Below are 19,278 nucleotides of genomic sequence, written 5' to 3'. Positions count from 1 at the left end.
CATCTGGAATCGTTTCTAATTACCTCACTCTTCCTAACTAGAGACTCCGTCTCTCAGTTCTTCAGCGTGGTCTATCATACTACTGTGCCTTCAATCCATATCAGAGCTTATATGAAGAGGTTGGTGTGAAGACGTGAGAAGGATACGTGTGGTCATCAGAAGTAATTTCTCATGGGGAGAAACTATGCCAAATATAGAATCTTAGCTGTATTTGTCTCTTAAATTACTAAACTCTCAAAATTGTGACAGTAAAACCTGTGGAAGCCAGAACCTGTGTAAGGTGGAAACCTCTCAGAGAAGGAAAACTCAAATATTTTCCACTAATAGAGATCGATATAAAAGTGGTAAGACCACACCCTGTCAAAGGCCGAAAACTTTTAAGACCCAGAAAAACAAGGCAGTTCTGTTGAGTTCCGGCTCTCACAGGTTTCACTGTATTAATATTACTTTTATTATTCTCATTCTTCTCAGTACTGTCTTTGAGTGTCAGGGACGACTTTAACCAGGCTCTCCATGGCCATTTTACTACAGCATCACAATGTACCCTGTCAGGTGCCACTGGAGGCTGGAAGGATGTAGTCAACAAAGCAAGGTGACATTTTTCCAGCAACTGCAGGTAGGGCTATCCCTGCACCTGGGAGGAGAAAATGCCTCCTTGCCTCAGGTAGGGCCTACTGCAGTGTCTGACGCTTCCATTAGGAGAGCATCTAGTTGAAGACATTATTTCTAGAAAACCCTTATAGACATATAGAACACTTGGAGTTAACCACACTGACCTATCAGCAACAGGTATGCTCCTAGCACCCATGGGTGTCTCTCGTTCTTCTACACCCTCACATCTAGCGCAGAGCCTGAAATAGTGGGCTCCCAATCCGTATTTGTTGGTTGAATGAATGAATGAGTGGAAGCATCTTCTTTGGGAGAAGAAGAGACCATGAAGAGAAGCTGGGCAGGAGCCTGCAGACATTTCGGTCACTCCACCATCCCTTGAAAAAGGGCCTTGCGACCATAGCTCTGTATTTGAAAATGCGGCTGGGACTAAGTACATAATTCACAGCAGAGAAGGAGCAAGAAGCCACATAGGGTCGAACCCATTACCTGGGCTGATTCTACCCATGGCCTTGAGACCTCCTACCTCCTTGGCCGCCTACAGCATTTCTCTCTCCAAGAGATAAACCCGGCGCCATGAGGTTGATTCCAACTCATAGCAACCCTACAGGACAGAGGAGACCTGTCCCATAGGGTTTCCAAGGCTGGAATCCTTACCGAAGCAGCTCGCCTTGGGGATCGGAGGGAGGGTTCAAACCGCCAACCTTCGGGTTAGCAGCAACCGAGTGCTTAACCATTGTGCCACCAGGGCTCCTCCCAGGAGATGTAAGAGAGTGATATTCCAGCGCTTAGATCCCCACTCTACATGTATAAAGCGATTACTGAACGAATCTTTGTTGAACGCTTGCTTTGGCCCAGACACTGCGCTGCTGATGATGAATAAACAGATTCTGAGCCTCAAGAATCGCAGTTGCCAAGACTGGCTGACAACAAAAACCCCACTGCAAAAGGGCAAAAAAAGCTCCCGCTCACTGTAGGGTGAAGGTCACGCGGCTGATCCCCGCAGGTGCCCTTCTTCCTCTAATCAGGCCCGCACCTCCTCTTCGCACGTGGCTGCGAGCGGAGAAAGGCGCGTGGCGGCGAGCCCGAGAGGTGGGGCGCGCTAAGCCTGGGCCCCTCTGCAAGCGGCTTGTTCCCCGGGAGACTCAGTGCCGGCCTGCTGACGCCGAGGCCGCAGGCAGGCTCGGCCCTCGGGCCCGGGCTGCCACTGTGTAAGCCGAGAGGCCGCCAGCAAGGCCCTCGGAGGCCGCCTCCCTCCGTACCCAGATTGCAGGGTGAATGCCTTTGCAAAGAAGTGAAAAACCATCTGCAGAAATACTGGCGCCTGAGGCGCTTCCATCGGGTGGCCTGCACCCTCGGGCGGTGACTTTGAAGCCGGTTCACAATGAGCCGGCGGCTTGGTCTCTCCAGTTGGGGGAGGTGACCCAGAGGCCACCTGCCACCCCAAGGAAGCTGCTGCGGTGACAGAGCCCACCTGCAGGCTGGGTAAGTGCTGTGTTGCTTTTGCTTTTTGTTTTTTAAATGATGACATAATTGCCCTCGCTCTGGTACAGAGGTATAAGTTACACCAACTTGACTGTACTCAGAGAAAAACCTCAAAATAAAGGCCTTCAGCCACCAGATCAGAGATTTCACTGCACCCCAAGGCCCACCAAGGCCCAGTGAGAGAAACGCCGCTCCCCCCCCCCCCCCCGCCCCTTTAACTGGACTTGAAAAGTTGGAAAAAGAAACACAAAACTAGCTTTAATCGCACCTCAGAGAGGACTACTGTTGTTGTTTTACAGACAAACACACGTACTTTTACAAATATTGGATCATTCTGGACATGGCTCTTTAGGAACCCTTAGTACTTCTACAGTAAACACTTATTTCTCCAGTCATTACCCCTGCTCCCACAACACGATTTTTAGTGGTCGTGGAATATTCCATCTGGTAGATTGACCATCATTTATGTCCTACCATTTCCTGTTATCAAACCTTGAGATTGTTTCCACTTTTTGCTATTATAAATTACACTGTAGTAGACACACTTTAATAAAAATCTCTTTTTATGTCTCTGACAAGTCCATTAGGATAAATTCCTAGAAGTGGGATAGCTGTAATGGGAGGAATAAGGCATTTTATACACTTGGAGGGTGGCCGTGTTTTAAATTGTCAAACCTGAACAGTGGTTAGGAGCTGTCCCAGAGAACCACTGAGTTCTCTCCTCTCAGAACATCTGCCTCACTCATTTAGTTATGTGTTCACACCACAAATCTGCACTGAGGAGTCCACAAGTGGGTCAGCATGTCCCGTTGTGAGATTCTTAGTACGTACCCTTTGCATTTTAACATGAGGCAAACGTTAGCTGCCGAAGAGTTGCCTCGACTTACGGCGATCCCACGCACAGCTGAACGAACTCTGCCGGGTCTTGAGCCGTCGCCATAATCAGCTGCAGATCGCATAATGTTCTGTTGGGATCCGTAAGGTTTTCATTGGCTGGTTTTTGATAGTAGATCAGCAGGCCTTTCTTCTAGTCTATCTTAGTCCGGAAGCTCCACTGAGACCTGTTCAGCATCACAATACACCCGAGCCTCCACTGACAGACAAGTGGTGGCTGGCTGCACTGAGGTAGGTTTCCAGAAATCGAACCTGGGTCTCCCACACGGAAGGCAACGTTTCCACCACTGAAGCACAGGTGCCTCCAGGGAATGTGTATCTGTCCCTAAATATTAGGCTTCCAGAGGGTAGAGCGTTCCCCTGGGTAGCACATACAGTTAAGTGCTTAACTACTAACTGAAAGATTGGTGGTTTGAACCCACCCAGAGGCATCTCAGAAGAAAGGCCTGGCAATCTGCTTCTGAAAGGTCATAGCCTTGAAAACCCTATGGAATGCAGTTCTACTCTGCAACACGTGGGGGCACCATAAGTCAGACTCAGCAACAGCTGGTTTGGTGTGGTAGAAGCTATTTCTTAGGCACTCAGTGTCTAGAACAGTGCTGGGCCCGAAGTAAGTGTTAAAATAATAGACGGTTTGGGACAATCGCTCTCAAAGGGAAGGGAATTTTGTATACATAATGAATATGTATTTTGGGACAGCTTCCCTAAGGATTCTGAGATGCATCTCAGCGCTTCTGGAGGGCTCTTGGATGAGGAGACCCCAAGCCTGGGTGCCGGTTTGAGAACTGCAGCTCGCAGTTGACTTTGAGAGTGGCCCAGGGCATCCCTGGGCCTCAGGTTCCTCGTCTAGGTGAGAAGTAAAGCTTCACCTGTCTTAACTAGTTCCCTCTGGGCTTGTTCCGAGGCTGAGAGAAGACACTGTAGGTAGGAGTATCTCATAATCTGGTAAATGCTTAACAGATGTGAAGTGATCGAGTAACAGAAGCTTGTTTTAACCATTAGAACAAAGACTCCTAAGGGAGACCTCTACTCCTCCACAGCCTGTACCTGTTGCCCAGTGACCTCGGCCAGTTTATCCCCTCAGCACCTGTCCCATTCTTTACAAATAGTGGCCTCCATCTATTGAAATTAGGTAGGGCTGTCTGTCTCCACCCCCCAACCTTTGCTCTCAGGCAGAATGATGTAATGAAAATAAGACTCAGGTGGCTTTCTGCCACACGTATAAATATTTGCAAACAAGCTCAGCAGTGGTCATGGGGACTGTCCCTGTTAGCTCTGTGGAGTCCTCAGGCCTCTGAGGAGAGAGCACCTTGCATCAAAGGCTCACAGGGTGCCAGTGGCAGGGGAAGCTGATCCCTCGTTAAGTGGAGAGGACACACAACCAGATGGGGCTCTACGACTCGAGCCTTACTCCCAGCTCATAGGTCATGGCTTACTGGATTCTTCTTCCTGCCTCTTGCAAGGATGATGGAGTTTGTAATGTTTTCCAAGTCAACTGCATCGTGAGCTCCTCTTGTTTTACCAAGAAAAACTATTTCTAATGCTACATGTTAATTGATGTGCCTCCTGGTTAGGTGTAGGGAATAACGTTTAGAGTGCTGATTGTAGGGACTTGTAGAGTATGGCTTCCTGATGAGAGCCCTTCAGTGCTAACCAGCACTGGATTGTGGGTGCTGCATTAGTACTTCAGAAGTGAGCTAACCATTCCTAAGGTATGCATTAAATTCGCTCACACACACATGCACAGGCCCTCACGCACATGATTTCTTGCTCTTTCAGCTTCTTATAGGGTTTCTGAAAATTGTTGTATCTCAGTATTAGACCAGAGTTAGCCACCGTGCCCCCTCTTCATAGGCCTGGCATCTCTTGTGCTGTTCTATCCATGGTGGACCTGGCGTCCCAAGCCAGGCAGAAGCAACAGTGCTGGTGGGTTCTGGCAACAATACCCTCTACATTTTGTTCCTCTTGGTTTAGGAGGGACAGCTGCTTCCTCTTGTTACTAATCTTTTGGTTCACCGTATCTTTCTCTTCTTGCTGTTTCTACTGTCCCAACACTTTTGTAAACAGTTATCAATATTGAGTCCCCTTCCTGTTTTCCTGAATGGACCTCAACACATGTAGTCTTGAAACCTGGAGTGGGGTTCCAGGAGACAGGCTTGGGCTCCAGGAAGTGTTTTTGAACTTCTTAAAGATTGAATGCAGTGATAACCTCATCACTAGTGGTAAATGTTGTTGTTGTTAGGTGCTGTCAAGTCAGTTCCTACTCGTAGTGACCCCTTGTACAACAGAATGAAACACTGCCTGGCCTTGCACCGTCCTCCCAAGCTTTGTTATGCTTGAGCCCATGGTTGTAGGCACTGTGTCAGTCTATCTCATTGAGGGTCATCGTCTTTTTCACTGACCCTCTACTTTACCAGGCATGATGTCTTTTTCCAGGGACTGGTCCCTCCTGATAACACATCCAAGATCCTTGCTTCTACAGAGCATTCTGGCTGTATTTCTTCCAAGACAGACTTCGTTCTTCTGGCACTATTCAATATTCTTCGCCAAGACCATAATTCAAAGGCATCAATTCTCTGTCTCCCTGATGCATTTCCTTCTTTGGTGGTAAATAGGATATTACTTATCCGTGGAATGCAGTAGCATCATGATTACTATTATCACCTGTGCTTACATGGGATAAAGTGCCTTGTGAAGAAAGGTTTGAGGAGAGTAAGTTACTATGCATGTGACTGTTACTGCAATAGTGGTAACTGTAAGGATGTGGGGTGGGGTAACCATTTCTGACTGTGCTGGAGAGACCACGGGGGAAAAGGGACAAACCCTCTGCCCCAGATACAGACAGGGAAGGAGAAAACTTCCTAAAATAATCCTAAAAGTTATTTCCTGTAGTTGTGAGTATAATTACATGAAAGTTGAATTCAGAGCCCCACCAACTCTTACAAAAAATGAACATCATTGATAGGGAAGGAGCAGGTGTACAAGAGGCATACTTGTGTGTAATTGGACACACCTACCAGAACTTGAACTGCCAAATATTCCTGAACCTCTCTTGCTACAGAAAGTATTCCTCCTCCCTGTCTGAAGACCCTTGCGTACCCTTGACTGTAAACTCTGTAGTGATGTCACTGGAAACAGTTGCCCCACAGGAGATGTTCTTTTTTTTCTCCAGACCCATCCCCACCACCTTTCACTGCCTCCACACCCATAACTGGAAACATATCTCAGACACCACATGATGACTACCCCAGGAGGAGATAGCTGAGGAATATGTGTAGGAATTGAGTTATTGGATACTAGAGAAAAGAAGATAAAATTTATCAGTATGGCTGCATATAGCAGAGATTGTGGATTTAATATTTTAGCTGGAGAGCTGGGAGTGGTTATAACAATTTGCTTGCTGGGGTGACTGAAATCCAGACTCAGTTGTCTCATTTCATGAGGTTGAAATGACATAACTTCCCTGGTATGGTAGAGAGGAAGACATCTAAAGACTTAAAAAGTTAGAAATGTTGGAGCCTATTTATCATGTGCAGTTGTATCCCTGGGTGGCTCAGACGGTTTGTGCTTGACTGCTAACCTAAAGGTTGATGGTTCAAAGCCATTCAGTAGCACTGTGGAAGAAAGGCCTGGCAATCTGCTTCCATAAAGATTACAGCCAAGAAAACCCCATGGCATTCACTTCTACTCTGTGACACATAGGGTAGCCATGAGTTCGACTCTACTCAGCAGTGAGTTTTTTTTGGCCACATCCCTGGGCCCACACCACCCCCTTTATATCTCCCAGGGAACACTGCCTTTACTACCCAGTAAAGGGATTGAAAAGTGCTTTAGTGAGGGGAGAAGTACCAACATCCTTGGAAACCTCTGGTGGCTGTGCTATTCAGACCCAAGGATGAGTAAGAGATGCCAGCGTTGGAATAGGTGCTCTGGTCTCATTGAGAATGATGAGATCCCAGAGGAGTAGAGCTTAACCTCCAGAGACAAGGTGGGAGCAATAATTGTAATGAAGGGCAACATGGCAATCAGAACATTTTGACCGTAGGTAATTATTTTCTCTATATAAATTTGCAAGGACACCAGAGGCGTTTTACCTTCACTTGAAAGGACCAGCAGTACACCTTTGCCATTTTGCCTTAGGGCTATGTCAGTTCTCCTGCCCATATCTAGTCTTCACAGCTCTTCATCATTTGGTATCCCATAGAATAGCACATTGGTCCATTACATTGATGACGTCATGATGAATTGACTTGGTGAACAGTAAGTAGCAAATAACCTTCACTGATTTAGTAAGACTGTGCTTGTCAGAGGCTGGGAGATAAGGCCCACAAAAATTCAGAGGCCCACCACAGAAATGAAGTGTAGTCTATAGATTGTTGGGTTATTTTCTTCAAAATGAAAGATGAGCTGTGGCACCTTGTCGAACCTATCGCTAAGAAAGTGGTACCACGCTTGGTGGACTGCTTTGGGTGTATTTTCCACATCTGGCTGTGCTGTTCTGATCCATTTACCAAGTAACCTGTAACACTGTAAGTTTTAAGTGGGGCCCAGGGCAAGAGAAGGCTCTTAAGCAGGCCTAAGCTGCTCTGTCACATGGGTCTTTTGACATGAAAGCCGATGGTATTTGAGGTGTCTGTGGAAAACAGGAATCCTGATGGAACCTCTGGAATTCACTAATGGGAACTTCACAGTGAAGATCCCTAGAGTTATGGAGCAGAAGTGCTTCATCTTCTGCGATAATTATTCTTTTGATAAACAACACCTGGCTTGCTACAGAGCTGCCGAACATGAACTGGGCATTATCTGAGTCATCAAGACATCGGGTTTGGTATATGAAGAATCAATTCATCAAATACAATGACCAGGTTCAAGTAAGTCATGAAGGAACAAGTAAGTGGCATGAGCAGGTGGCTCAGACTCCCACGACACCCATTCCTGTTATGTACTGCTGCCTCTCCATCAGTTCACACTTGTGGCCTCGTGGGGGATTCTTTGTGATCAGTTGACAAAGGAAGAAAAAAGTGGGCCCGGTTCACAGATTGCTCTTTGTGATATGCTGACCTTTACCAGTGTGAACTAAGGCAGTATCATACCCTGTATCAGGAGTGTTCCTGAAAGACAATTGTGAAAGTGTATCCTTCCAATGAGCAGAACTTCAGGAAGTACATCTGGTTTCCACCTTGTCTGGATTTAAAAAACGTCCCAAAGTACTGATCTTACACTAGTATGTGGGAATAGCTAACGGTTGGGCCATATGGCTAGGCACTTGATAAGAATGCATTAGAAGATTGGAAATAAAGAATACGGGGAAAAGGTATGTGGATGTACCTCTTGAAACAGGCAGGATGTGAAGATATCTGGGTCCCTGTTGGAATGCTTTATAAAAGACATCTTCTGCAAGGGTGGCTTTCAGGTGGACAAGATTTATTTTGTGAATGTCAATCAGCCTCTTTTCCCGGTCACCCTGGAGTGTGATCGATGAACTTATAATAGAAGCATAGAGGCGGGGTGGGGACTATATACAGATTTAATAAAGTGGAATTCCTCTCACCAAGGATGACCTGGATGCCACCACTGATAAACGCCCAACTTGACAACGGCAGAGACCAAGCCCAGAAGTCCCCCGTTCCCTAGCGAGACCAGCCAGCACCTGGACACAGGTGGAGGTCGGTTATACTGCTTTTCATTATGGAGGGGGAAATGATTTGTCCTTACTGGAATAGATTATACATACACATCACATCACATGTATATTCATTTTCTAATTTATATATAAATATAATTGCATATATATGTGTATTGTATGTGTGTGTGTACGTACATATGTATGATTTGTCTGCCTTTCCCACAGTGTTTCTGTGAGAACCACCATCCATGTCCTTGCAGAATGCCTCACTTACTTTCCTACCTCTAACGAAGGACCTTACTTTACAGTAAAAGAAATGCTGCAGCGTGTTCAAGCCCATGGAATTCACTGGCCTTACCATGCCCCCCATCATCCGGAAGTAAGTGAGCTGAGAGAATAGTGGTAGGGTCTAACAAAGTTTTGGTTATAAGCCTGGTATGTTGAGTACTGACTTATGATAGATGTTGTTTGTGCTTTGAATCACCGATCAATATTTTATTCTCTTGTAGAAGATAAGACTTGTTGTCAAAACACACTTTAAAAATGTAAACAGAAGCCACATAGTGACAAGACTAGTATCCAGAAGGTTTAATAAACTTCCACAAATCAGTAATAGTTACCTAGTGCTGCTATGACAGAAATACCACAACTGGGTGGCTTTTACAAACAGAAATTAACTTTATCACAGTTTAGGAGGCTAGAAGTACTAATTCAGGGTGCCAGCTCAAGGGGAAGCCTTTCTCTCTCTCTGTTGGTTCTGGAGAAAGGTCCTTGTCTCTTTGAGCTTCTGCTCCTGGGTGATCTTCATGTAGCTTCGTGTCTCTCTTCCCCCATCTCTGCTTGCTCACTTGCTTGCTTAATCTTTTTTTATATCTCAGTTATATTGCATTATGGTATTGGCGAAGAATATTGAATATACCGTGGACTGTGCGAAGAAAGAACAAATCTATCTCAGAAGAAGCACAGCCAGAATGTTCCTTAGAAGCAAGGATGGCAAGACTTCGTCTCACATACTTTGGACATGTTATCAGGAGGAATCAGTCCCTGGAGAAGGACATCATGCTTAGTAAAGGGGAGGGTCAATGAAAAAGAGGAAGACCCTCAATGAGATGGACTGACACAGTGGCTACAACAATGGGCTCAAACATACCTACTATCATGAGAATGGCACAGCACTGAGCATTTTGTTCTGTTGTACATGGGGTCACTATAAGTTGGAGCTGAGCTCAATGGCACCTAACAACAACCCAAGAAGCTGTCAAAAGTGCTGCTCATCCTTTCAGCCTCTTACAACCCATTTTGAAATAGGCAGAGTAGTGAGAGTCGATGCTAAAGCATAAAATGACTTCAATAATGTGAGAAAGAACTATGACTTCATCTTCTGTTGGGAGGATTTTGCTTCAATAAAGGCAACCTCTCCAGGTATGCTGTCATGTTTGTGAAGAATATCATTATCATACTGTATCCGGTCCCTGTAGGTGACCAGATACATCATGGGAATTTTTTTTTTTTTTTTTTAGTAGTAGTATAGAATAATCTAGGAGTGCCTTGTATTCTGTAGCTTATAAATTCTATTAGTATAAGTAGGGGTGGATCAGCCTTGTCCTCTGCTATGGAATATACGAAGGGATGCTGCTACCGTGACCTGTAACTGGGGTGAGGGGTAAGGAAGACTTACGTTAGAGTGAGGGCAACCTGTAGAGGCCCCTGTGTGGGCGTTCTCACTCTGCTTGGCTGAATTCAGAGTCAAGAGAGTCACCTGGATCAGGAAGAAGAACGAAAATACCTGCTATCGAGTAAGGCAACAAAGCAGCTGATATGACTGACGTTGCTGAAGGAGCCCCTGGAGTAGATGAAGGTGCGAGTACTGGCTTCATCTGTGGCCAGAGCAATTGGGCTGGTGGTAAGCTGGCTGCCACTACACGGTTCTGCTGGTGGACGGAGGCAGACACCTCCCTACTCTCCCTCCTGCGTCTTTGCCTCCTTCTTCCAGAGCTTCCTGGTATAAAGCAATCTTACCTACAACAAAGTGACAAGGTAGGAGCTCAAAAACCTGGATTTTTCCAGGATATTCCCGGATTTCATCTTCCTTTTTTGGCCCATATAAACAATCAAGATGACCCAGAAATTCTAACTAAACTACCTTTTGCTTTGCCAAACTGGACATCTACACTGCCGTTTGTATCTTCAATCAGCATAAAAATCCTTTGCTAGACCACGTATTGATTTCTGGTTAAAAAGATAAGTGCCATCAGAATCAATGGGAGAGAGCACTTGGCTGACCAGTGTTCAGTATATTTATTGTGTGAAAGCTTTACTCTGAGGCACCATAGGCTCAGTTCAAGGAAGGCGGGTGGGGTACCCTCATCTTGACCCCTCACCATCCCTGAGACACAGAGAAATTCTCTTCAGATACAATGGCTAGTGCCTTTTTACTATTGGGAAAAATTTGACATTAATTTCCAAGAAGTGCCATCTTTCAGGTCGATGTGTTTCACGGGCCACATGATCTCCTATTACTAAGGTGACACGTAGGACAATTTTATGGCAAATTGAGTTCCAAATTACAGCCCCTGGAGGGGTCTGCATTAATAATGGCCTGTAAGAGCCTCGGCAGGGGGGCCAGAGCCAGGTTGTGTTGCAATCAAATGCAGTTATGAATGTAACATTTCAGTAAGACTAAGAGGAATGTGTTATTAAGATACGTGCACTGATCTTCTTTCAAGAAAGGAGAGTTAAAATTACCATAGACACCCAATGAATTATGGAATAATGAAGATGGAATTAGTTTGCATGAATTGGGATTTCCCTGTGGCCGAGTTAAAAAGCATTTTTTACTATGAGTGAATTGGAATTACTTTCTTTCCTTTTTTTTTTTTTTTCTCTTTAAAGGATCAACCAGTCTGATTGTTTTATTTCTCTTTTAGAGATTTTACTTCTTAGTCGTGAGAAAGCAATGCCTCTGGTGCATAGGCGTGTAAGGGAGGCTGGCTGGGTAATGAATAAGCAAAAGCTGTGAAAATAGCAAGAGTCACCCGTGGAATACTTTTCTTTCTGAGAAATTCCAGGGTGCGAATGCATCTGTGCGTAGCAGTGTGCTAACTTTTGTAAAAAGTTGTTAAGGCAGGCCAGCGTCCTCATTTTGAAGATTTACTCTAAAACGCCAGGCACTAATGGGGATGTTCATATGTCTGCGTGTGCATTTACAGCCATGAAAGTGAAATAAAGTTAGATAAGAAAATGGATTGTGCCCTATCGAGAAACATTACCCTGGGATTTAGTATCTTTTGTATACATCTAGTGTTGGACTCTTCCTGGATTCTTAGGAGGTTTGACCCATCACACATAAAGCGTAGGTAAAAAACCACGCCCAGGGACTCTACTGTGTGGGTTTATACTTTTCGGTGTGTAGAATAAGCATTTCTATCTAGCAAAAAAGATTAAGTATTATCCAGCTCCTTTGCTATCCTGGTTTTCTTTCAAGAGTTCAGATTCCCTGCTATGTGACTATTCAATTCATCCATCCATTGATAATACATTGAATACATTATGCAGGCAATATGCTGGGTACTAGGGGAGCAGGCACCATCTCTGTCCCCACAAACTTCCTGTCCAGTGGTGAGGATGCAAAACCAGCAATGTGTGGTAAATAGGCTTTGCTAGGCACCAAGAACCCATCTTTTGGGTGTGGTAGACATGGAGATGGGCCTTCTAGAGACCTCTCTATAGCCAGTCCCCAGAGGATGGAGGGTATTTCACTCTCAAAAGAAAGGAAAATGGGAAAGTGAAGAAATTCACCAGTGCTTCTATTGGGATTTCTAAAACACAACCTCAAAATTACAGAAAAGTTGCAAGTGCTAAGCAAAAACTTTTTCTTAAACTATTGGAGAGTAAGGTTGGCTTGGCCCCACATACTTGTCCAAACTTTACTGCAGACTTCCCCTAATGCCAGACCATGTCCCCGTCCCTGGGCCAACCCCTGACTCCATACTGAGCTCTTAACCAAAATGGCACAACATGGTCAACTGCAGAATGTACTGTTACAGTAAAGACTGCACGATTACACAGCCCACGTCTGTGAACGCATTGCCAGACCTTCTTCAGTAATTCTCCATTCTCCTTCTCTCTTCCCCCAGTAATTTTCCAGTTCTCCACTCCCCATCCCTCTTGTGCCCCTCAACAACCTTAGCTATCTTTGTGCTGACCGGAGTTGAGACAGCCATTGTTGGTTTCTTTCCCCTGCCACAGTAGCCTGACCAAAGTGCCTTTCTTTGACTCTGTGGAAAGGGAGCATAGTAATTACTGTGGGAGAGGTAAGCCTGAGGTGACGGGGAGCTCACAGAAGGAGGACCTCTTGACACTGGAAAGTCCTCCATGAAGCTGGGGTTGAGTGCACCTGGGTTTTGCCAGCAGTGCCTTGCCAGGGGTGGGGAGTCAAGAAACATCTGCTAGGCTGTAAACTCCGTAAGGGTCTGGACCAGGTCCGTCTTATTTACAATTGTCTCCTAGCTCCAAACACCACATCTGACATATTGCAGTAAGCAATAAATACTTGTGGAATGAATGCATGAAGGAACAGCCACACCCTCCTTCCTGTTTTTTTCCTAATGCCTTTCCTTTCACACTCTGACTTGCCTCTGTCCAAACGTGTGAGGTAATGCTTACCTCAGCAGGGCCATGCTGAAGATCAAAGGCAAGAATAAATGAGAAAGCTCTGAGTATACTGTAAAGTGCTCTATCAACACTAAGCAAGCTACCGCTCACTGCTTCTCCCCTTCCAAGGAGTGTGCTCAGTGAGGTGGTGCTGGGCTGACCTCGCTGGGGTTCAGATGCTCTCAGGACCTCTTTATATTCCTGTCAATGCAAAAAAGACTCAGAGATTCAAATTTCGCCTTTCTTCAGAAGTTTTATGGGTTTTAATAAGGACCTCAGAGATTCCTTCCTTTGAAAAAAAATTTTTTTCTTTTTAGTAAAAAGAATAATTCAGGGCCAGTAATTAGGATTCACGCAGTCACTGTTCTGGGGAAGGCCCTAAGGAGGGCTTTTCTTTTTTCTTATTGGCCTCTCCCAAAAGGAGCTCTTATTGGAGAAGAAGGAGGCCACAGTCATCTTGGGGAGGTGGCCCAGGCATCCTGAGGATACTGGGAGTCAATTTATGTGGGGGGCGGGGAGAGGGGCTGAGCTGGAGTATGGTAGGCTTGGGAGATACTTCCTGGAACAGGTCCTTCCCCTCTACTGTGCCGGAGGGACTGAAAATGTGCCTTAGAGAGAGGGAGCAGCTTCTGTCCCCCAAAGAACACCTGGTCTGAAAAGTTCTCAGTTGTCGTCAAGTTGAGGAGCACAGTTGCCTGGAGATGAGGGAGAGCCCATATGACCCTATGGGATGCGGCACCCTGGTACGGGTGGGGCTCCCTTCTTCATTGGCTCAGGCATTTTGCTGTACACCCTCCACCTGCCCCTAAAATCATGAGGTGCTGAACAAAATGCGAGAAGGAGAGCATGATGGGGGGACATAAATGAGACTATCCTCTATCCCTGGCCCCCCAGACACATGCACAGGAGAAAAGAGACCAATTGGGAATGCGGAGCTGGGGCTGTAGTAAAGCCAGTTCAGGGTGGCAGGCTGTCAGGGACAGGGGCTGCGCAAGCTGGTAAAGGGGGAAATCGTCTCCTCTCAGCCTTGGAAGCCAGCCTGCCTCCAGCCTCCTTTCTACTTTCAAAGCCCGGTCCTCCACTTGGCTGCCACGCACTCAAGGCAGGCCTGCCTCCCAGAGGAAAAAAAAATTGTTCTTTCTAGGCACAAGTTAAAATACCCATTCTCAGAAAAAGCAGCAGCCCCAGGCTAGTGTCTTTGGATTAGCCAGCCATTGCAGCAATTCATACAAGGGCATCAAGGGAGGCTTAATTCTTCCAGGCACATTTGCACTTGAAAGAGGGACTTGCTACCTTCTGGGGGGAAGGTGGCTATTTTTGAATGGGTGGAGCTGGGCTTGGGAGCACCTTGGGCTCCTGGGTCAACCCCACCTGTCTGCACCACACTCTTGTGCCTGGTTTGGATGCGGGACAGTGTCCTTACCTGGGGCATCTTCACTGCCCATCTCCTCTCACCTTCCATTGATGAACCTTGGAAATATTATGCAGAGTGAAATGTCAGTCACAAAAGGACAAATACTGTATGATCTTCACTTATATGAAACAGGCAAATATGTAGAAACCAAAGCTTATTGGTGGTTACTGGGAGCGGGAGGAAGGAGGCGTTACTGTTTAGGGGGCACTGAGTTTCTGTCAATGGTGGTGGGATAATTTGGAAACGGGTAGCGGAAATGGCTGCACAACATGATGAATGTAATCATTGTCTCTGAATTATATATGTAAAAATTGTCAAACAGGCATATGTTTTGTTAGGTATATTCTTACCACAGAAAAAATAAAAATATTTAACAAGTAACTTAAAACACTTCAAAAATGGGCAAGATACTTTTGAAGATAACGGTGCAATGACTTGCTCTACCAGATACCAATACATCCTATGAAGCTATACTGATCAGTAGAAGAGGGACATCATGTTGGGTAAAGTAGTCAGTTAGGGAAAAAGAGAGAGATCCTCAGCTGGAGAGATTGACATAGTGGCTGCAACAATGGGCTCAGATGTAGCAACGATTGTGAGGATGGTGCAGAACCAGGCAACGTTTTGTTCTGTTACACATGGGGTCGCTATGAGTCAGAGCTGACTTCGAAGGCATCTAACCACAACAATTTTGGTTTATGTCTGTTCAAGCCTTTTGCCCATTTGAGTTGTTTGACTTTTATTAAGTTATAGAAGGTTTTTTTTTTTTTTGTATATAAAACTAATTGTTGTTGTTGTTGTTAGGTGCGGTCAAGTCAGTTCCAACTCACAGAGACCCTATGCACAACAGAACGAAACGCTGCCTGGTCCTGCACCATCGTTACAATCGTTATGGTTGAGCTCATTGTTGCAGCCACTGTGTCAATCCACCTCATTGAAGGTCTTCCTCTTTTCCACTGACCCTGTACTTTGCCAAGCGTGATGTCCTTCTCTAGGGGCTTATCCCTCCTGACAACGTGTCCAAAGTAAGTAAGACGCTGTCTTGCCATCCTTGCTTCTAAGGAGCATTCTGGTTGTACTTCTTCCAAGACAGATTTGTTCGTTCTTTTGGCAGTCCATGGTATATTCAATATTCTTCACCAACACCACAATGCAAAGGCATCAATTCTTCGGTCTTCCTTATCCACTGTCCAGCTTTCACATGCATATGATGCGATTGAAAATACCATGGCTTGGGTCAGTCGCACCTTAGTCTTAAAGGTAACATCTTTGCTCTTCAACACTTTAAAGAGGCCTTTTGCAGCAGATTTACCCAATGCAATGCGTCTTTTGATTTCTTGACTGCTGCTTCCATGGCTGTTGATGGTGGATCCAAGTAAAATGAAATCCTTGACAACTTTAATCTTTTCTCCGTTTATCATGATGTTGCTCATTGGTCCAGCTGTGAGGATTTTTGTTTTCTTTATGTTGAGGTGTAATCCATACTGAAGGCTGTGGTCTTTGATCTTCATTAGTAAGTGCTTCAGGTCCTCTTCACTTTCAGCAAGCAAGGTTGTGTCATCTGCATAATGCAGGTTGTTAATGAGTCTTCCTCCAATCCTGATGCCCTGTTCTTCATATAGTCCAGCTTCTCGTATTATTTGCTCAGCATACAGATTGAAAACGTATGGTGAAAGAATATGCTCGGCGTTTCTTAAGCTGAAAGAACTGAAGAAAAAATTCAAGCCCCGAATTGCAACAGTGAAGGATTCCACAGGGAAAATAGTAAACGACTCAGGAAGCATCAAAAAAAGATGGAAGGAATACAGAGTCATTATACCAAAAAGAATTAGTCGATGTTCAACCATTTCAGGAGGTAGCATATGATCAGGAACCGATGGTACTGAAGGAAGAAGTCCAAGCTGCTCTGAAGACATTGGCGAAAAACAAGGCTCCAGGAATTGATGGAATATCAATTGAGATGTTTCAACAAACAGATGCAGCACTGGAGGTGCTCACTCGTCTATGCCAAGAAATATGGAAGACAGCTTCCTGGCAAACTGACTGGAAGAGATCCATATTTATGCCTATTCCCAAGAAAGGTGATCCAACCGAATGTGGAAATTATACAACAATATCATTAGTATCACACACAAGCAAAATTTTGCTGAAGATTATTCAAAAATGGGTGCAGCAGTATATCGACAGGGGACTGCCAGAAATTCAGGCTGGTTTCAGAAGAGGACGTGGAACCAGGGATATCATTGCTGATGGTCAGATGGATCCTGGCTGAAAGCAGAGAATACCAGAAGGATGTTTCCCTGTGTTTTATTGACCATGCAAAGGGATTTGACTGTGTGGATCATAACAAACTATGGATAACACTGCGAAGAATGGGAATTCCAGAATACTTAATTGTGCTCATGAGGAGCCTTTACATAGATCAAGGCAGTTGTTTGGACAGAACAAGGGGATACTGATATAAAACTAATATGCATACACACACACATATATATACTAGACCCTTATCAGATATATGGTTCCCAAAAATGTTTTCTCAATCTGTAGGTTGTCTCTTTTGCTTTGTTGATAAAGTCCTTTGATGAACAAAAGTATTATTTATAAGGTCCTAGTTATCTTTTATCTTTTGCTACTCTTACTTTTAGAATCATACCTGATAACGTGTTGTTAAAAACTAGGTCTCCCAGCCTTGCCCGTACATTTTTTTCCTAAGAATTTTATGGTCTTAGTTCTCACTTGTAGGTTCTTGATCCATTCTGAATGAGTTTTTGTGTATGTTTTGATTATTATTTATACATATGGATTTTTATATATATATATAGTTTCTGCTTTATTCTTCTGCATGTAGAAATCCAATTTTTCCAACATCATTTATTAAAGAGACTTTCTTTCACCATTGAATGTACTTAACACTCTAATCGAAAATTAATTGACCATAAATGTATGGGTTTATTTTTGAGCCTCTTAATTAACTTATGTATATATATATTAATTTTCATTGTGCCCTAGGTAAAAATTTACAGAACATATTAGTTTCTCATTTGATCATTTGTACATACAGTTTTCCATGACATTAGTTGACTTCCCCTTAATGTGTCAGCACTGCCCCCATTTCTGCCCTGGGCTCTCCGTTTCCTTTCATCTGGATTTTCCACCCCGTCTTGCTTCTCATCTTTACTTTGGGCAAATGTTGTCCTTTTGATCTCATATAATTACTTTTTCTAAGGAACGTGTTCCTCTCGGGTACTATTGTTTATTTTATGGCCCTGTCTATTGTTTGGCTGAAAGGTGGTCTCCGGGAATGACTTCATTTCCAGGTCAGAAGAGTGTCTTAGGGCCATAGTCTCAGGGGTTCCTCTAGTTTCTGGCAGACCAGAAAGTCTGGCCTTTTTTGTGTATTTGATTTTTTGTTCTACATTTTTCTCCTGCTCTGTCCAGGACCCTCTGTTGTGATCCCAGTCAGAGCGGTAGTAATGGTAGCCAGGCACCGTCTAGCTCTTTTGGTCTCCAGGTTGTGTAGGTTATGGTTCGTGTAGTCCATTCATCCTCTGGACTAACTGCTCTCCTGAGTCTTTCATTTTCTTCACTCTCCTTTGCTCTGGATGGGAAGAGACCAGTTGTATCTTAGATGGCTGCTCAAAAGCTTTTAAGACCCCAGTTGCTACTCACCAAAGTCGGATACAGGACATTGTGTTTATGAACCACGTTGTGCCAGTTGATGTAGACGTCCTCTGAGTCTATGGTCCTTTGCCTTCGAGCCTAGGAACTTTATCCCACAAGGTGTTTGGTTATGTCTGAGAAGTTTCCATAACTGTGCCCCTTTGTGTGCTCTATTATCTGTTAATATACATGCAGCACCTACAATTGTATATGTAGGAATATCCACAGCCAAACCTGTATGTGCATGTGGGTGTGCTCCTTTGTACCTCCCATGCCTCTTTAACATGCCTGTCTACCTGTGTATCCATTTGTAGTTTGTTAATACTATTGTTGTAGGATTGTCTGTATTAATTCCCATAGTTGCCGTTTGTCCTGCATTCCTCTCAGTGTCTTCCTTTGCCTTATTCATGTTGTACTGACTTCCCTCATATTGTGTATTGCCTTTCCCTTCACCAGTAGTAATACATTTCATCTATTTAGTTCGTTTTTTTTTTTTTTTTTTGAATCCCTCCACTGTCCCTGGTAACCATCAGAGAATGCTTGAATTACAGTGTTGGCGAAGAATATTTAATATACCATGGACTGCCAAAAGAGCGAACAAATCTGTCTTGGAAGAAGTACAGCCATAATGCTCCTTAGAAGCAAGGATGATGAGACTTTGTCTCACATACTTTGGACATGCTATCAGGAGGGATCTGTTCCTGGAGAAAGACATCATGCTTGGTAAAGTAGAGGGTTAGCAAAAAAGAGAAAGACTCTCAACAAGATTGATTGACACAGTGGCTACAACAGTGGATTCAAACATAACAAAGATTGTGAGGATGGCGAAGGACTGGGCAGTGTTTTATTCTGTTGTACACAGGGTGCTATGAGTCAACTGACTCGACGACACCTAACAACAACATCAAACCTTGTTTTTTTTTTTTAATAATGGTCT

The sequence above is a fragment of the Elephas maximus genome, chromosome 24 (assembly GCF_024166365.1).
Source record: "Elephas maximus indicus isolate mEleMax1 chromosome 24, mEleMax1 primary haplotype, whole genome shotgun sequence".
Classification (NCBI taxonomy): Eukaryota; Metazoa; Chordata; class Mammalia; order Proboscidea; family Elephantidae; genus Elephas; species Elephas maximus.
This window is presented reverse-complemented; position numbering follows the sequence as displayed.